This window comes from Haemaphysalis longicornis, unplaced genomic scaffold (assembly GCF_048455015.1).
Source record: "Haemaphysalis longicornis isolate Haplotype H1 unplaced genomic scaffold, Haemaphysalis longicornis Haplotype H1 scaffold_1, whole genome shotgun sequence".
NCBI classification, from domain to species: Eukaryota; Metazoa; Arthropoda; class Arachnida; order Ixodida; family Ixodidae; genus Haemaphysalis; species Haemaphysalis longicornis.
Window position 1 is genome coordinate 434,456,943 of NW_027526203.1, and position 18,642 is coordinate 434,475,584.

General features: G+C 45.8%; 1 long non-coding RNA gene across 1 annotated transcript; it reads left to right on the forward strand.

Annotated features, from left to right (window-relative positions):
* The first annotated feature begins 9,319 nt into the window (after positions 1–9,319).
* LOC144155764 (uncharacterized) lies at positions 9,320–16,193 on the forward strand. Its single transcript, XR_013319629.1, has 3 exons — positions 9,320–9,948; positions 11,461–11,730; positions 14,615–16,193. It is a non-coding gene; the product is annotated as an uncharacterized LOC144155764 (long non-coding RNA).
* The last annotated feature ends 2,449 nt before the right edge of the window (positions 16,194–18,642 follow it).

Sequence of the window (18,642 nt, forward strand, 5' to 3'; positions counted from 1 at the left end):
ATCATTATCATCGTCATCATCATCATCATCATATTTGTCATAATGTGAAAGGAATCTAACATAACACCAGCACAGCACGCATGCATGAAGCCTGCATTCCATTTCAACCAGAGAGCGTGTACATGTCGCGCGCCTTATGAATGAACGGATGGATGAATGCAAAAACGTTTATTAGTGAGTAATAGAAAAAGGGGGAATGCAGAAGAGGAGCAAAGGAAGAGAGTTCATTGATGGAACCCGCGGTCCCGGGCTCCAGATGCAACGGCTCCTGCCTTCGCCTTCTCGATCAGTGAGCGCTGATCATGAAGGGACGAGCTGGCCAGGGCTGCCTCCCATGCCTTCACAGGCGTGCCAAGGGGGTCATAGCCCACCCTGAGTACTAGGGAAGGGCGCAAAATTTCAGATAATATTTAAAAAATAGAAAAATAGCTTTAATTAGGTCACAATTCGGTTCCCTGGAGTGGGGCATACGATTCAACCCGATCTCAACCTGCACGTCTCAGAATCCCTCTTTCTTAACAATCGGGTTATTTCCACCGTCTTCAAGATCCCTCCTCTCAGTACAGATGTTTGCATTTTCCCCGCTGGTCTCTCCACAACGGAAACGAGGGAGGAGTTCACTTCTGTTGCTGCGAAGAGAAACAAAGAGGTAACCCCAGCCTGCTCGAACGATTAAATCGTAGTTTTATATTTCACTTCTACGAATATAGTGGTTCTTTATTAAAATTTTATCTCGAATTATCGTTCTTTTTAACATATTAACATAAGTTGCGCTAATTTATCACTGGTTTTAAACATTTCGTCGCATGAAGTACTTAAAGCACCATCTTCAAGTTTCTGAGACTCTTTTGACGCATGCGGGGTTCCCAAGAGCTTATCGAACGCCTTTTTATCGAAAGCTGCTTCCTCGAAGTGGTGTCCACTTTATGAAAAATCTTATCATCAAATGCCGGATTACGGAATCCCCAAGTTCGTTTGTTTCTTTAGTTTTAAGTGTTGTTTTATAATTAAAAATATTTATTATTCGGCCCACATTTATTTGAGTGCTTTATTTGCGAGAGGGCATAACTTAACTAGAGGTGTTTCAGTTTAATCACTCTGTTTTTTCATCACTCTGAAAAATTCCGAGTATATTTGCGTATTTTGCGGCGTAAATAAGACGTGTAACTCTGTGGAAATAAGACGAAGGAACAGTTGAGCATGAGGTCGCGGGTTCAATTCCCGGCCGCGGCGGCCGCTTTTCTGATGGAGGCGTGCCGACGTTGCGTCGTGCCGACGTTGCGTCGTGCCGACGTTGCGTCGGCACGAGATTTCAGTGCACCTTAAAGATCCCCAGGTGGTCAAAATTAATCCGGAGCCCTCCACTACGGTGCGCCTCATCGCCTGCGTTGCGTCGGCGCGTTAAATCCTACAATCAAATCAATCAAGGAACAGTTGCTATATATGAAGTCGTTTTTATTGAGACTTATCAGAAATAAAACTTGCTCAAACTCAGGCACTTCCAAAAAGACCCGTCCGTTGCAAAGCTTTCGCAATAAGCTTCCGAACTGCGGTCATTGAAAAAAATATTAAATTTTACTGCCACAATTGCGCGATTTTATGGAAATAGTGGCCGTGGCTATGCATGGTTTTTAATGTGGGTTGAGATTAGAGGTCCATAAAATACTGCGGCACTGTGCGGTCGGCGTCCCTCGGTACTACACAGAATAGATTGCCGCTATCTCCCCTGGGTGAAAATTACGAGGACACCTCTTACTTGTCTGCTGTGTTTTTTTCCCCCTTTTGTGTTTATGTCTTGCCGTACCCTTACTGCAGTTGGTACGAGTTGTGCGAAAAGCAGCTCTATAGAATATGTTTTCGCTCGTCCTTAGGTTTTACTCGAATACCGGGACATTGCGGCCGCTTATGCTCGGATCGGGCGCAGATATGTTGGTTGGTCAAGTGGGGTCGGCAAAGATTTGGACATAGAAACCGTATGTTTTGATCTGTGTCCTTCGTGGAGCTCGCATGGTGCCTCGCCTAGACTGTCTTGCGTTCGGGAGGTCCGAGAATGAGTGAGCGCCTGCATGAGAAAGTCACGCTCATTATAACCCCTCGGTAGAGGGAGAACGGGGGCGCGTATGGTCGTGGGCGGCTGGCTGTCTCTGTGAAGGGACACAGGTTGACCTGGGGCCCTTTTTTCTATATGTCCTCGTTTTTATGCAATCGAATAATCGCCGGTAATGCCCTATGACCCAGACTAAGCTTTTTTTTTTTTTAGTTTTCTTACATGTGCGTTCATAAGGAAAAAAAAATTGGTCGTAATCCGGCCTGCGAAAGGGGATGTCCAGAAAACTGTTGTAAACCACTACAAATGGTGATGGAGGAGGGTATGAAATGTTTCTCGTCGTCTCGGCGGGCTTGTCACTTGCGCTCGGCAAGTGTCACGATAAGCTAGAGTACAGAGTATCGGCACTCTTTCCTCCTATTGTTCCGTGCCCCTGCCATAATCATTGATCAGTTCGCATTGCGTGACATTTGTTTGTGCTGCGACGGTTCATGGGCGCCGCCATTTTGTTGTTTATGCGTTTTAGTCGGTCAACTTGTTGTTGTTGTTGGTAAACTTTATTGACACACAAAAAACAAAGAAAAAGACCCCCAAAGTCCGGGGTTCTGAAAGGAACAAAATTATCTATACAGACGGGAGAACCTGACGAACGTGAGCCACCAAAGCTCGCCACCAGGCCACTCGGTCTGTTCCCTCCGGTGGCGCGAGCCAGTCTTGGAGAGAAGAGGGAGGAGGTGTAAGGGATTTAAGATGAATTGCGAGTGATGGTTGCGAACCAGAACAGTCCCAAAGAACATGCGGCGTATTGGGAATGCCAGAGCACTTGGAGCACCGAGCAGGGCTGCGATGGCCTTGTAGCCGATGCAGTATGTGCGGAGTTGGAAGGCTGTCCGTTTGCGCTCGCCGGATAAGACAAGCATCTGCCCGTGGTAACAGGTGAGAGGGAGACGGAAGAGTCTGCCTATCCCTGATTAACTGTTGCACAGTCTGGCGTCGATGGAGACGGGCTTGCCGCGCTTGCGTGGGTGGGTGGAAAGGATTTGGCCAGGGCGTCTCCGAGTCTCCCGGTTGGGACGGAGCACGGGAGAGCTGATGCGCCAGCTCGTTGCCCGGAACGCCTGCGTGACCAGGAACCCAGTCCAGCACGTAGCTAGTACCAGTGTGTTTGGCCAGATGAGTGTGGAGTGCATGCATAATATCGATGGGAAGCGTCTGCTCCTGGAACAAGCGCAGAGCATCCTGACTGTCGCTGAGGATCACGTGGTTACCAGGAGTGGCTAACGATAAGATTGCGTCAGTTATTGCTTGAGCCTCTAGAGACAGGACGGAAGGAACGGCCGAGTATCTTTTCTGCAAGGGCGGGTGGGTAGGAGGAACAACTACTGTGACCCCGCGTGCGTCTTTGGATGAGAAGGAGGCATCTGTGTACGTCACTGTTGCTAGATCACCATAGCGGTAGCGAAGAGTGCATATTCGAGCTCGACGACGTCCTGCATGCGAGGTTGCGGATACATTGATTGGAATGGTAGGAACTTTTATGCGAGGGAGTGGATACCAAGGGGGGTATGTCGCTGTAATTTCGGGTAACGAAGCTACCTCGTAATGAAGTGAGGATAGGAGAAGACGCCCATGCCAAGTAAGCTGGAGACGAGTGTGTTGTGCCGCCAAATGAAGATCAACTTGATCTGACAATGATGCGAACGGCTGAGCAGCCTCCAACTTAGCGAGGGGGGTATATCTAGGTACCCCTAGAGCCAGGCGGGTGGCAGGCCGGAGGAGCCGCTCAAGCTGGGATCGTTGCGATGACGTTAATTTTACGTACGGCAGTGCGTAAAGAACGCGAGTATATATTAGAGAGTTCACAAGTCGCGTAATATCGTGTTCTCGTAGGCCTTGGCGACGTCGGGTCAGCCTGCCGATTATGTGAGTTAGTTGGGTAATTTGAGCCTTACATCGATTGAGCCACTTTAAGGCCTTCCCATTATCCTGTAGGTCGAAGCCGAGGACGCGCAGCCAGGCCTTACGTGGAAGAGGAATGTCATCAATCACGAGTTCTACTTGAGAGCGTTGGTCGCTAGCTTTAGCCCGCAAACGCTCATCAGTGACCACAAGGTACTCAGACTTCTGCGGAGATAGTGTGAGACCTACGCTTGACCCGAACGAATGGACCGCATCAATTCCAGCCTGAAGTGTGTCGGACAGTGCAGCTGGGCTGCCGGTAGAACACCAAAGGGTTATGTCATCGGCGTACAGTCCAAACGAGAGATTAGGAACGGAATGTAGCATACGAGGCAGGGGGCGAAGTGCTAAATTGAACAGAGTAGGGGAAAGGACAGATCCCTGAGGAACTCCTCTGGTAGGAGTCCAGGGGGTTTGGCAGTAGTCCTCTAACACCAAAGAGTGTAGTCGTGTGGTCAGAAAATTGTGGATGTAGTTGTACAGTCGGGAGCTAGGCGTAAGTATCCGGATTTGTTCAAGAATTGCAGAGTGCGAAACTGCATCAAACGCCTTTTGGAAGTCTAGACTCACGATTGCTCTAAGTTGGGCTGCGCTCGGATATGCGTACACCTCTTGTTGGATTCGCAGCATTGTATCCTGTGTTGACCTGTGAGCGCGGAACCCAGTCATAGTCCAGTCAAAGAATTGGCTATGTTCAAGAAGCCAAGTGAGGCGATGCAGGACCATACGCTCCATCAGTTTTCCAACACAGGACGTAAGTGAAATTGGGCGTAGACTGTTCAAAGCAAGTGATTTGCCTGGTTTTGGAATAGGGCGGATGTTAGCAGTCTTCCACTCAGGGGGGATACAGCCTGTTCGCCATGCTTCATTGATGAAATTTAGAAGAGTTTCTAGAGCGGAGTCCGGAAGGTTCCTTAAGTGGGAGTATGTAATCAGGTCCGGTCCTGGTGTTGTGTGTCGTTTGCAATCGGTGAGTGCAGCGCGGAGTTCAGCGAATGTAAAATCTGCGTCAATAGGTTCTTGAGTGGGACAAGTGACAGGATGAGGCGGCGGAGGCAAAGAAGGAAAAGGAAAGAAGGAAACTTGTCCTCGCTGTTCTGCGGCTGCGCGCGACTGACGTCATTCCGAATGCGAATAAAAAATAACGCGCGTAACAGCATTTCAGCAGCAGAAGTGTGTCCGAAGATGCCGTTTTGCTGCATCTTCGGTATACAAACCACCGGGTCGGCAATCTTGCAACACCGATACACGCCAAAATGGCCGCCGTTGCTGACTTGCGTGCACCTCAGTGGCGGTACTTTAATACCTTATCTACTGACACAACGCTCGACTTCTCTGGCGGCAAATTCTGGGTTCTGCCTGGACTGACGCATGAGCTGGGCGTCTTGGGCAAGAAATGCTCTATTTAGTTACGCTAGTCCCGCCCAACTTTTTTCTAATCTAAAAATGTTGGTCCTGCCTAGCCTTCAAAGATAATCTGCAAACATAATCTTTACCAGGAACACGTGGTAAGGGGGCCCCATTGTTCACAGGCGCCTTATCATCCATAATGCGGTTTCGATGCTTGTTTTGTGGTTTCGATTGATTTATTGACTGATTATGGGGTTTAACGTATCGACGCTTCACAGTCGATGAGGCGCACCGTAGTGGAAGGCTCCGGATTAATTTTGACCACCTGGGGATCTTTAAAGTGCTCCAAAATCTATTTGTGTGGTTTCCTTAAACGAATTCTGAGGTCTGTGGTGAATGCCTTATTAGCCTGACGGATGCGCTCGGCGTCTTAGGCCTTTGCGCCTTGGCGTTTCTTGCCCACGGAGATGAAACCGTTGGGGGTAGAGGCTTACAGTTTTGCTGTAATATTAAGGAAGTGTCTCGTGCACCAAGACAGGAAGGGCACTAGACAAAGGAAGTGCACAGACCGATCCCTCCGGGGTGGCTCCTGCCCCACACAAGTAACGTCACGCTTAACAAATCACGTGACTTCAGGTGACGCCATTAAATATACGTAATAGTTACGGTATTTGTTTGATGCCGCTTTTTGTTTAGCGCAAACAAGTACGGCCGGCACGGCGTTGACGGCATGTGTGCCGTGTGGGATTCCGGCCATGGTTCCAACCGCAAGCCTGACACATCATTATGTCCTTATCGCCTTGCACAGCGGCTGCCTCGCGGGGCTTTTTTCTTGTTGGAGAATTGCTTGTCATTATCTAGATGGTTTTTTTTTTTTAAACTTATTGCTGCTGCACGCCTTAGTCAGCCTAACGCATCCTTTTTTTGCACGCTGCTTCGCCCCGCTCTTTCCATGCTCTAAAGAACTGTTTTGTTCCCGCAAGCTTTATACAGTTCGTGTGTCATCAGCTTTACGCTCCTGCATTCGTTGTGTACATGGGCCTTGCTATTTGCATGCCATGCCTTGTGTTTTGATTATTGTGGCTGGATGACAAAACGTGTGGATCAGCGCGTGGCGTTGTGGCTAACGCACACTAAACTTTTTAACACCCTTAAAGGTGCTAAAAGGGTGCACTCAACATTTTGCACCCTTTTTGCACCATTTAAGGACTAAAACATTGCTCCGGCACCCAATCATGAGGGTGCCACATATTAAGGGGTGTAAATCTTAACATTTTTACACCCTTTAAGGTGCAAGGAGGGTGTACTGAACATTTTGCACCTTTTTTGCACCTTTCAAGCACCCAAATATTGCTCGGGCACCCCACCTCGAGGGTGCCAAAATTCAGGGGTGTAATCAACAGTTTCATAGGGTGCTACGACCGTTAAAGGGGTGCTAAAAAGTATTTCTTCTCGATTGGGGTGTTACCACGGCACCTTATCGTTAGGGTGCCTAAAAGAACGGTGTGTGAATGCAAGCATGCAAAATTGCACAAAAACAGGCTGAATGTTTAAACCGCACATTGCACTATTTCACCGCCCGTTGAGAGAATAAATATGAACTCTCCACATAGACCAGGGGAAAGGCTCTAAAATTGCTGTTCGTAAATTGAACAAAACGTGCTGAATGTTTAAATTCTACTCTGCACTAATCTACTGCTTCGAGTGTATCACAAGGTTCGTTTCGATGTCTGGGTGCACGGGAAGGAAAGGCTACAAAATGCCTCTTGTAGTCCTATAAATAAAACTTTTACGCGAGGCATCGGTGTCCTCAACGAAATCGAATTTACCTAAGAATTTGTTCCCGTATTATTATGCCCCGGGCAAAAATTCCAACAAGACTTTCTTGTTGGGCTCACAGCACGCCTGTGGGGCCAATACGAAGTTCTGTCGGCACTCTATCGTTCCAATAGCCTAGTCTTCCAACAGGGAGTTTAACCTTGATGGCGTTTGTGGGGCCAATAAGAAGCTCTGTCGGCACTCTATCGTCCGAACAGCGTAGTCTTCCAACAGGGAGTTTAACCGTGATGGCGTTTACCGGCTCGCCAACACGATAAGTCAACGCCAACAGACGCCTCGTTCGTAATCAGCGGCGCGAGCGCGCCATCAGACAGAACCGACAGACGCCCTGAAGGTGGTTTTTAGGGCCTACACAGCAGCGTCTATGTCTGGCATAGACGTTAGACGTCAACGTTTGTGTTCTGAATTTTCCCTTCAGTAAGTAACAGTCAGACGGACGATAACATAACTATGTGAAGATATGCTTTGGCTCATACCACGGCAAGCGCAATCGTTTGTGGCTGCAGCCTCGGTTGCTCTTCGTCCACAACAAACTGAATCGGCTGTACAGCTTTCTTCGAGGGCGTGTATGCAGGGGTTCTATCTTCCTTTTTTGCGCAGGCCGACGGGGGCGGTAGTGTAAAATCATTTTCGCTCGTCACTGCCGTAGGGTTGCCACCTTCCTGGTTTTGGACCGGCCCGACCGGTTTTTTAAACAGCGGGCCGGTTGCCGGTCCATATCTAAAACCAGCCGTCATCAGCCGGTTTTTTGGCTTTTGTGCCGTGATTATGCCCGTTTTGGCGTTTTATAAGCGTCAATTCAACAACTAAGACGATAAATACGTGTCGACAAGCATAGGCGTGCGCACAGGGGGGGCAGGGGGGGCGGCCGCCCCCCCCCTAATCATCTGAAGGGGGCGCCAAATTTGCCCCATGCCTTGCCGATGTAACACATGAAAGTAAAATTTCTGCTCAGAAATATTTTGTGTGTGTTGCAATTCCATCACATTGAAATAAAAATTTTATAACCATCCCTCTTTGCACTGCGTTCGCACCGCAAGGCCTTCAGTGAGAAGAGGTCGGGAGTTGCTCGGGGGGGGGGGGGGGGGGGGGGGGCGCAGCGGTAAGACTTTGCCCCCCCAAATTGAGAACTCTGCGCGCGCCTATGTCGACAAGCTGCGCAAAGACACGCGAGCAGAGAAAATACGCGGGCGAGCGCGCTGCCTCAGATGGAGGGGGACCTAAGGGAAGAACAAAATAACGAAATTCTACCGCCGCGGTCAGCAATTGCGGTTACTTTTCAGTGAAGCACATGCAGAGCGATTAACCAAGCTCTCAATCACTTTCAGTACAAACGTTATGTTGATTTCTCTCTAAGAAAACACTACAATAAATGGCACTGCATGTTAAAAAACATGGCGTCTTTTTTCAACACAATCCCCCCTCCCCCCCCCCCCCCCCCCGGAAGGCCCGTTTTTTTTTTCGGGGAAAGGTTGTAACCCTACGCTGCTGTTCTGCCTACCTGCTTGCTGTACCTACTACGTCGCCGCCACCGCAAATCTCCACTTGTTACAAACTCAGAGGTTTTCGCACTGTTAGCAGTCGTTTTACACGATGGGTTTGATGCGCCTGACATGCCAGGAGTGACATCGCTTGTAGTATTAGAGCGACGTTGCTTGTCTGCAAGACGGTGCCGGTCAAACAAGCGTTGTCAACGCCATAATTCTAACGGCACATTCCATTTATTTCGTGGCTGCCGTGGCTTGCGCAGAAAAGGTCGGGTTGACTGCGATAGCTTTTCTTGAGTCAAATAATGGAGCTTTGGCTCAATCGCTTGCAGCGCTAGCAATGCGGCCTCGTCTGCAAGACCGGTGCGTGAGAAACAAGCGTTAGGACAGCCAGAATTTAAAAAATGCAGCATAAACTAGACCATCGTTAAAGGAGGCGATGACTAGACACAAGCAACAATATTCGTTGACAACTTACGTAAGTATAGAGTTGTATTAGGCGCCTCGAAAACCGCCCGCCGACATAGCTGTTTGTTAACGCGTCCGTTTACTGTTTTGTAGGTCAATTGTTCGAATCCTCGTCGAACGTGTTTTTTTTTTTTTTTTTTTTTACGTGAGGGTTTCATTAGCTCCTTTTTTAACGACCAGGGTAAGCACCTGTTCCTTGCTTTCTATCACGCCGACATTTACCGCCCTCTTCCTAAACCCAAAGTAGCTCGTTTTCTCGCACGTTCTCTCTTGAGAAGCCCGCCGTGAAAACAAAACCAAAACAAACGTCAAACCTCTTTACAATATCAGTATATATGTCAATTACTTTATGTGTATTCACTTTTTGTGTTTAAAACCTTAAATTTAAGTTATAAACACATTTCAGACTTTGAAAGCAGAAAGATAATTACCAACATTACAGTAGTAACACAATTTTCGTCAAACTTAGAGGTGCTACATTTGAAGTCTGGCAACTATCTCTCACTTTTGTGTGTGTTTTTTTATGGCGTTTTGTGCCGAGTGGTTAGTGGCGTGATTTAATCTGTTTTATCTATTTCAAGCTTAAATCATAGTTATAGAAGCTTTATGGGTGATGTCTACCCTTCTAACCTACGCGTGTGTTGAACATGGGGACCCCGGAAGAACGATCATCGCCGGATAAAATACTGCGCGTCAAAAGTGGATGACATTGCATCAGAACAAAGCGTGTTCGTGTGTCCGCGAGATGAAGACGACAGTGAAGGAGAATTTTACGTTGGAAACATCGTTTTTGCTCGGGTAAGTACGCATTTTTTATTATTCTGTATTTGGTTGGAACGAGTTCTGGTGTTTATGGGTCAGTAATTCGCTAGACCCCCATCTCGTTTGCTCTGAGAGCCTACGTGAGTTAGTATACTTGTTTGGCGCCCAGTCCACCGTTTCCGCAGAAGTCAGCATCAATTTACGCTGAAGCTAGACCTTGGCTACGATGCTCGCGCTATGGTACACGGCTGCTAATAATTTCACATCACGCAAGGCTCTTTAACACCGGGGCGTTTGTTTATGTGTCGCTCAAACAGTGCCTTTGCGGTTGCAGATCGCAGTCGCAATTTCGCGTGAGTGGCACAACGCTGTGATTAGTCCTCCCTCGTGAATACCCGCGGTATACCAAGAAATAACATGAACAGGAGGTTCCCTGGAAGTGCATGTGAAAACGCGTACACGTGATTCCATGGCTGGCGTCTCTCTCCCCCCCCCTTCACGAATTCCGTGCAGTGCGCTTCGCAGCTATTGCGCTCGCGAGACCGGCGACCGTACGCCTCGCGGTCTTCGGGCCGCGATATGTGTGCTGTTCTCGTGAAGCTCGACAACAGCGAAATTGCCGTACTCGCTCGCCAACGCGCCCCGACAGCGCACGCGTCGACCGGGTGCTGACGGAGTTGTGCTGGAAGAAAAGCAGGCAAGAGATGAGGGCGCACGAGGTGTAGTTAAACATGAGAATTTACAAAGTGCAAGGTGGAGAAAATAGTATGCAAGGGCCGGAAACGGTGAGAGAGTTCGGGCCGCGCGCCAGCGAGCGAGTGCGGTAATTTACGTTGCCGAGTTTCACGAGTCCGGCACGAATATGACGACGCCCGTCTGAGAGTTCATAGAGGTATAGAATTCACATACGTGCAAATTGAAGGTGAAATGCGCGCATGTGGCCTCGCAGGGAGTTAGCATAGTCTCGGGGTAGTGGGGGAGATTTCACAACGCCTACGAGGCGCCTGCCGATTCTGTCAGAGTAGCTCTCGGGAAGTCTGGGGCATGATATCAGAGGCATATGTATTGTTTAAATTAGTGCAGAAAAGTGAGCCAATTCGCAAGTTCTCATTTTCGCAAAACCGCAGGCCATACAGAGACTAACAAGAAAGCTGTAGGCACTCACTCAACTCGATTTATATTGGAGAATTGAACGTGCAGATACAAGTCAGACATTGAAATGGAGGAGCCTCAACTATCACACACCAGTTCCGATTGAAAGCAAGGGATACAGATGAGCTGCTAGCATGCGTTCCATGCAAATTAGCTCAGTAGCTAGCTTTGCATATATCATGCATACCCCACTCACAGTACCTGCGGGTCTAATAAATACATTCTTACTGTGACCTAAATTTCACTTGGGGTGTTCCGGGAATGTTCTTATTAGTGCCTTGGAGGTTACTGTCTTTAAACGATTAAAAATCTACTTGAAGTAAGCATTCGTGCTTTGTGTGTGCTCTTCTTGTATTTCAACAAGTGTCAGCACACTCACAGATTATGCACCTGCAGGTGCTGCTGCTGGCTGTCCTGGGTCAGCTGCCTTCCAGTCCAGTTTCAAAGGCTTTGCCAGGGCCTCCCTTGGCCAACCGACACTGCACCTGCTGTACCCAAGTACTGCCTGGCCTTTCGTTGGTGCTCCGTACGCTTTGCCGCCAGGAATGGTCATTCATCCATCATCTGGCCGCTTGGACCACCCGTTCAGAAGTCAGCGCATTTGCTCGACACATCGGTCCAGGCACTGCTGCCATATCGGTGCACCCACCGATTATGTATTTTCAGGTTAGTTATTGCATGTTGTGAAACTTGCCATGATGTATACCATTTAGCAGTGCTGTGGCCTCTGATTATTTGAAACATTTTCGTGAAGCAGTGCTGTGCGTATGGAGCGTATCATTGCTTAGCAGAGATATTGAAGAGAATCTGGGGCTGACGACTAAAGGGCAAGAAGAGAAATTGAACTGACTTTGAAGCAAGTATTCGTATGTAATCAAGCCAAGCAAACATTTAGGATCTTTTGATATGGTTTTAAACTTGCAATACAAACTGGTCTACTTCAGATCATACTGGTAATAATCATACTATACCGAAAAGTACATCCCGCAGTCTGTAGAATTCTGACAGCGCTTTTTTCGCAGTCTCTCATGACAGGCACTAATCTCAATGGTTGGAAGATAGTCGAGGTAGCACCAGTCTTTAAATCAGGAGACGGTACTTCACCATTAAATTTCCCTAACAAGCACCATATGCAAGGTCAGGAAACATTTCATCCACTCTCAGGTCGCTAATTATTAATAAAATCACAATATCACATTCGAGTATCACCACGGTTTTCACAAGGGTTACTTGAGAAACACAACTTTCAGGATTTGTTCACGATCTACATTGATCCATTGACACAGGCTTACAAACTGCGGTAGTTTTTCTCGATTTTTCTAAAGCATTCAATCGCATTGCACACCACAGACTACTTCTCAAACTTCACCCTAATGTCCTCACTTGAGCAAAAGATTTTCATTCTTCTCAAATGCAGTTTACTTCTAATAACTATATACTTCTTTTGCTCGTGCCACTTTGTTGTCCCCCCAGGCAGGTTGCTTGGTCTATCTTCCATGTTGCATATCCTCCCATGTAGGTCTATTTGCAGATGATGTTGTAATTTATCACACAATTTCTTTCAACTACTACCGTCAATGTTTTCAATCTGATCTTAACACAATTAACTCCTGGTGCTGCAAATGGCTAATGTCGCTTATCTCTAAAACAAAGTGCATGACTTCAACGGTGGCAAGTCTCGGATTGTAAATACTTACTTCATTAACAACAGCCTGATTACCTCTTGAGACAAAGGTGTTTTGGTAGGCCGGTAGGGGAGGGGCGATTGCATGGTGGATTTCAAAAGGTACATCGATTGGGAAAATAAGACGTGTGATTAATATTTTCATTTGCACTCCAAAACTCGCTTTATTTCATATGTTTAACCCACTGCCGTGGCTAGGGTGGTGTGCTGTGGAGGCGAATGTCGGTTAGATACCGCTTGGTGTAGCCGCTTTTCAGATGGAGGCAACACGTAAAGACGCCCGTGTTTGGAGATTTCGATGCGCACAAAAATACCCAGATGGTCAAAATTAATGCGAAGCCTTCCCCTACAGTGCTCCCCATATCCCAAGTGTAGCTTTGGCGTGTTAAACCACCGTTTTTTTTTTCATGTTAATGGTATAGTACCAGCTGCTGTAGCAGGTGCAACTTAAAGGTAAAATTATACATAATGTTTCGAAGAGCTAAATATAAAGGCCATATTGAAGTGCGTTTATGGGTCTATCTCATAGCAGTAGTGAAAGGTTATATACTCTGGTGCAGGTTAAGAACGCCAATGGCTCATGTGGTGTAGTCCAGTGTTTGACGGAATGCCGTGTAGGCAGGTAAAAGCATTATTGCAGTGATGAAACGTAGGTCACTGACCAAGTCAAGAAAGCCATTTAACGGTTTGTTGCTTGTTCACGGTGAGCATGTGTCGTGGAAAACGAAGCTATATATTGGGCATTACGCGGCGCAATGAGTTTGCATAGATATGGTGCAGATTGCCATCCATTATGTTGATAATGTTGGGCGTCGTCTGAACAATGAGGGACTCGAGCAGTAATCGAGAAGATAGATTGCACTCAGTTGTCAGTAATTTTGTCTTGTTCCAGTCGACCACGTGTCCCGTCCTCTCACGGTGCTCTGCCAGTGGACTTGTTTTTGCATGGCCCTTGTTCACTTCGTTCCAGTGCTGCATTAATCTTCTGTGCAGATTGCCCGTTTCGCCAATGTACACTGATTTGCATTCAGCGCATGGAATCTAATAAACAATACCCGGAAGCTTGGAGCGTGAGAGGGGGTCTCTCACGCTGACAATGTCAGAACGCAGCTTGCTAGTGGGCACATGCACAATGTATGCACTGCGTGTCTTGAAAATGTGTGCGAGAGTTTCACCGATGTGTGGGAAGTAGGTAATTGCTGCACGTTTTGATGCAGTCGTTGTCCTGAATATAATGCCTAAAGCATTATATTCAGAAAGAAGCGAAGAGGGCGACTAGCAAGAATCCACACTGACATTAGCAGGCAGAAGCGTCCACAAGGCCTGTGTCAAAACGTGCTGCAATTCTCGTCCTACACATCAATCAAACTTTCGCACGCGTTTTCAAGAAATACATTGTGCACATCGTGCAGGTGCCCACTAGCAAGCTATGTTCTGACATTGTCAGCGTGAAAGACCCCCTCTCACGCTTCAAGCTTCCAGGTGTTGTTTTTGTTTTGAACAAAAAAAGTGCCATTTAAACGTGACACCTCCTTCCTTGCCGATTTCTGATGCCTGATTGTTCAGTTTGTGGGGATACGTTTAGCAGATTGCTCACATGTCTAACCTGTATTTGTGCTTGAGCAGTCAAACGCTGATGTTAGCAGTGAAGTAGGTGAAAATTGTATTTTGATTGTAGTTGTGTGCAGATTACCTACATTGTGTTAATTCGTAGAAAAGCAAAATAGAGGTAACCCTGCTAACTGTTCCGCATTGCAGCATTTTATTATGCGAACGTTAAGGAGTTCAGCTGCTTGTTAAAGGTGAAATAAACAGTGGTACAAAAAGAAGAGCATCTACTAAACAGAAATATCTTCACAATCGCAGGATGCCAACGGTCCGCCTACCAACTTGTGTCCTGCATCGTTTCTGCTGGCTGGAGCGGTTCATGGAGCATTTTCCAGCTTCTCAAAGTTTGTGGTCAAGCGCTCCTCCAAGTGAAAGATGCCGCAGAGGGATCTTTTGTTTTAATGCCACAATTTCACGTGCTCAGCAGCAAATTTACTCGTAAGGCTTTTTAAATATTCATCACCCAAGAGGGCATGTTACCTTCGTCTTCGGTGGAATGTGTCTGCACTCAGGTTATTTGTGACAGAAACAAGTGGACCACGTCATGAGAGTCATTGAGGCCTTGTTGATTGTGCATGCTTCTGAAATGACATTTTCATTAAGCTGAATACTTTCCACATATTACGATTTGTGAACAAATTATGGTAAAAGTCATGATTAGTTGTACTACACTGCAGGAAGGAAATGCCAACATACGTTTTAAGCACCTCTGATATTTCAGATCGTTGGCTGGTGAGCAATAAAACAAAACTGAAATTTTTTTAAAGTAAAATCAAATATTCGTTGTCACCAGTGCATGACCATAGTAAAAGCTATCTGGTCACCAAATTTAGAATTAGACACGAAATGCCAAGAAAAATAGGGAAATAAACTAGACAACTGGCTACAATAAACCAATTCGTAAAATTCCTCAATGTCTATCAAGTGATGATTCAGGCAGGTTAGTTAAGATGTCAGTGGGTTTACACACCCAACTTGCAGGGAAGCACATGAGCTCCCAATATTAACATGTTTTTAGTGAAGACCGTCTTCCTTCATTAAGCTGCTTTGCACATTGATGCCAGTCTGATAAATGTCCTGAATTTTTGTTATGATCAATCTTTGTATGGGAACCATATATTTTTATATGATGTCGCTGTGTATTTCTGAAACTGTATCTAGTCACTAATTCCAATTTGTCGTGGTCAGGTTTTTTCAACTAATTCGTAGCTTTTTTAACAATTATGGTATATTTTGTGTGCCTAAAGGAATGCCCCATTGCATGTTTAGCCTATGTAGTGTTGAAAGCGGACATTTTGCTTCAAAGTGGAATGTCGGGCTAGCAACAAGGTACTTCGCGTGCTGCTCACTTTCATTCATGCCATTATTTTTTATATTATCATTTAAAATTAAAAGCCAACCAATTTGCTGTCGTTTTAATTTTGTCACCTACTTTATACTTTCTTTTTTTGCAACTTTGTGTAAGGAATGACTATCCATATTTTTATGATACCAAGGCGTTGGACTGGGCTAGCTGGTACATGTTTGGCTGGATGAAAAACCATAGGAAAACCCAGGACACAGAAGAGAACGATGGGACAAACTTGTGCCGTCATTCTTTTTTAACTGTTTCCTGTGTTTACCACTGGTTTTTTATGCATTCAAACATTTTTTATGAGTTTGTTGAACAGTGATTAGTTTAGGTGTGTTTAAACAATTGTTGGCTGCGAAGGCTCCCTGTAGCATTTGTATAAGTGCTCTCTGCTTTTTTTTTTTGAGCCAATACCCCACCACCAGTCTTCATGAGGTGGTCTTTTGTAGAAATAAGTTGAAATAAATATTTGTTTGCATTGCTTTACATGTTTTGAAAGAATTTCTTGTTCATTCTTGTTTCATTCAACCCCGTTTCAGAATCCAGCTTAAGGCATTTCCTCTGTTATTTTTTTTCAGAACCAGGAAGGGTGCTCATCCTCGGTTCTTGCTGAAGCAGCAGTATCCATACTTCATACGTGAGCTCTGAACACACAGTAATTATGGTATGAAACATTCTACCAGTATAAGCCTGCTTTGTAGACGTCATTGTAGATGTCAAAGCTCTTGACAGTGTAGTCCAATGTCTGGTGTAATGGGCAATGTCTACAACTTGTAAAAATTAATTTTGTGGCTATAATGTTTGTGATTATTTTAAAATGCACGTCAACTACTATTTAGAATCGCTGTCTAAATTGGCAGCCATTTTCCTGGTGGATACAGAAAGTGAAAAAGCGCATGTGTAGAGATTTCAGTGCACCTTAAATGTCCCAAATTTGCTAAAGCTAATCCAAAGCCCTCCTTGTGGTGCACTTCATATCCCATGTACAGTTTTGCGTAAAAACAGCTAAAAATTTATGATCAATTTAAACTTATTTTAATGTTTTTAAATGCAAATCTTCTCAGTTTAAGCTGCCATATTTAGAGTAAAATATTTTGTAACAATTATATAGCTACCAAAGGTTTACAGAAAAGCTTTTTGCTTTTGGTTGTGCACCTTCTTATCAAAAGAAAAATGTTGTTAAGAAAGACAGAAGAAACCCAACTATGGAAATAGCAAACCCTAAAGCTGCGGATAGAATGAATGTTTTGTAGAGAATCTTTTGCTGATTTCAGTTCTAGTCAACTCTAAAAAAGTCTATCGACGTAGAATGCTTACCGTGAGGCACCTCGTAATACTAGCCAAAACTAATGGGCCCTGGCTGTTGGCTTTTCATTTGCAACAGTGACAAATGACCCCACATCCACCGGCAGGGACATAATGCAAGGCACCATGTACAAGCTAGCCTCATGATAAAATAATGTTTTCTGAACAATGGCATTACATTTCAACCATGGGCTTCACCAGGGAACTTGTATGCATTGTTCTGTGATGTTTGCAGTTCTTGTTATTGCTATGTGGGGTCATTTAGTCTAAAGGTATGTTTATAAAACTCCAAATACCACCAAACCTTGCAAGTGCTGTACCATATGAATATTTTTCCGTAAAGCAAAAAGAATAATGCAAACGAAAATAAATGGCTTGGGTACCCAACTTTTATAAGTAGATTATGAGCCGCAGTACGGAGGGAACTATATTATGAGCCGCATTACCGAGGAAACTATACATTTTGCATTTGGTCTTCCTTGATATTGAACCTTCCTGCTCAGCTCAAGAATAAGGCACTAAACATTGCAGGTAGCTACCTTGATTGGAAGTTTGATGCAATACTAAGAAGCCAAGGGTTTTAAGGTTCAAGGAAGTTTTGTGTGGTTGAAGTGTTGCACACCTAATGTCTTTCACTGCACAGCATGGTTAGGCTCTGCAGTGAATCTCGAAGGATGTGTACTGCAGTTCGGCAAAGTGAACATATAATTGGTTTTTTACGAAGTTTTGGGTAATCAACTACCTCTAAAGTTATAACTGTACTGAGATGTGGCTCCTGACTTTTTAAATTGATGTTTTAACAATCGGTGACACAAGTTCAAGGAAATTATCAGCTGATGTTGAGCTTCAATGGAATGTCTCACAGAACCGAGCTTGGAGAGCACGAATGTTTCATACCATAATCGTGTGTGATATTGTGCAATATGTGGTCTCACACCTGCTGCACCTGTGAACCGAGGATGACGCACCCGTTTTGTACCCCTTTAGGTGGGTGCTTTTGCAGAAGATGCTCCTACAGATTGGGGTGCTAAGTAGCACCCTAGGATACTTTTAGGCGGAAAAGGGTGTTTATAAGGCACCTGTCTTCTGGGGTGCTTCACAGAGGGTGCTCCTGCGGCGACAAAATCCAAGCACCCTAAAGGGCGTAAAATATTCAGTTTTTAGGGTGCTCCTGCGGCGACAAGCTGAAGCACCCTTTTGGGCGTAAAAATTTTTAGTGTGCGAGGTAGCTGGCTTTGATGACATGACAACGCGAGTGAAGGCAGTATCAGCGAGTGAAGGAATCGAGTATCGTTAAAAATGGCACCATCTCCACTCCGTGAATGATTGTGAGGGTGCGGAGTACGAGGACTTGAAATGACATCCAAGTTGCGCCCCGAGTGACATCCGATTTGCGCCCCGACCGTCATTCCATTTTAGCCGTGAGTTGCACCTTGATTATTTCCTAATTGAAACTGCAATTCATGGCTCAAATCGAATTTCGCTTGATTTTCGCTTGATGATGGTGTGCGCACGGATCGACGCGGACGGATGGGAGGTCCTATAAGGTACTCCGCCCCGTTACAGGCGAGGGAGTAAGCCGTTTGACTCTCGGATACTCACGGTCGTAGCCCAATGGGTAAGACGACTG